General features: G+C 38.2%; 1 pseudogene; it reads left to right on the top strand.

The window, feature by feature from the left end:
* LOC102861173 overlaps positions 1-887 on the top strand; it is a 2,412-nt pseudogene extending 1,525 nt beyond the window's left edge.
* Positions 888-1,287: the final 400 nt, after the last annotated feature.

Below are 1,287 nucleotides of genomic sequence, written 5' to 3'. Positions count from 1 at the left end.
CTTGGTGAGCACATCCAGGGCAGCATCTGTTAGCTGAGATATGTCAATTGGTATACCATCTATTCCTGGGGCCTTATTTTTTGCTATGTCCTTCAAAGCAGCTTGAACTGCTGCCTTCATCACCATAGGCTCTGGCTCAAATGCTATTTCATTAAATTCTTCTGTAAAGTAACAGTGACAACTTTGAAAATGTCTGTACAGCCAATGGTTTTGCTTGGGGGCTTTGAAATAACACCACCTGTTGTCTTACGATTGAAGTATGGTTCAGGGGCTGCGCATATAAGTGGACAACATTTAGTAGCTGTGGAGGAAGATGCAGAATCAGAGCATGAGGATGAGGAGGATGTGAAACTCTTAAGTATATCAGGAAAGAGATCTGCCCCTGCAAGTGGTAACAAAGTTCCACAGAAAAAGGTGAAACTTGCCACTGATGAAGAGGATGATGATAATGATGATGATGCTAAAGATAATGATGATGATGATGATGAGTTTGATGATGATGAGGCTGAAGAAAAAGCACCAGTGAAGAAATATATAGGGGATACTCCAGCCAAAAATGCACAAAAATCAAACCAGAATGGAAAAGACTCAAAACCATCAACTCCATGATCGAAAGGACAAGAATATTCTAATAAACAGGAAAAAACTCCCAAAACTCCAAAAGGACCTAGTTCCGTAGAAGACATTAAAGCAAAAATGCAAGCAAGTATAGAAAAAGGTGGTTCTCTTCCCAAAGTGAAAGCCAAATTCATCAATTATGTGAAGAATTGCTTCTGGATGACAGACTAGGAGGCTATTCAAGATCTCTGGCAGTGGAGGAAGTCTCTTTAAGAAATAGTTTGTTAAAACAGTTTGTTAAAATGTTCCATCTTATTTCATTTCTGTAACAGTTGATATTGGACTGTCCTTTTTTATAATGCTGAGTGAGAACTTTCCCTACTGTGTCTGATAAATGTTGTCCAGGTTTCTTTGCCAAGAATGTGTTGTCCAAAATGCCTGTTTAGTTTTTAAAGATGGAACTCCACCCCTTGTTTGGTTTTAAGTATGTATGGAATGTTAAGATAGGACAAAGTAGTAGTAGTGGTCAGACAAATGGAAATGGTGGGGAAACAAAAATATACTTGTGAAATAAACCCAGTATTTTAACAAAGTTAAAAAAAAAGAAAAAGAGGCTGGGGTACTTGGCACATCATAGCTAAAAGCAGAGAGTACCAGAGGAATGCCTATTTGTGTTCATTGATTATGCAAAGGAATTTGACTGTGTGGATCACAACAAATTGTGGCTAA

Source organism: Elephantulus edwardii, unplaced genomic scaffold, assembly GCF_000299155.1.
Source record: "Elephantulus edwardii isolate Elephantulus edwardi_28Jun2011 unplaced genomic scaffold, EleEdw1.0 scaffold00314, whole genome shotgun sequence".
Classification (NCBI taxonomy): domain Eukaryota; kingdom Metazoa; phylum Chordata; class Mammalia; order Macroscelidea; family Macroscelididae; genus Elephantulus; species Elephantulus edwardii.
Note: the sequence above shows the minus strand (reverse complement) of the source record. Positions and strands in the feature narration are given on the sequence as shown.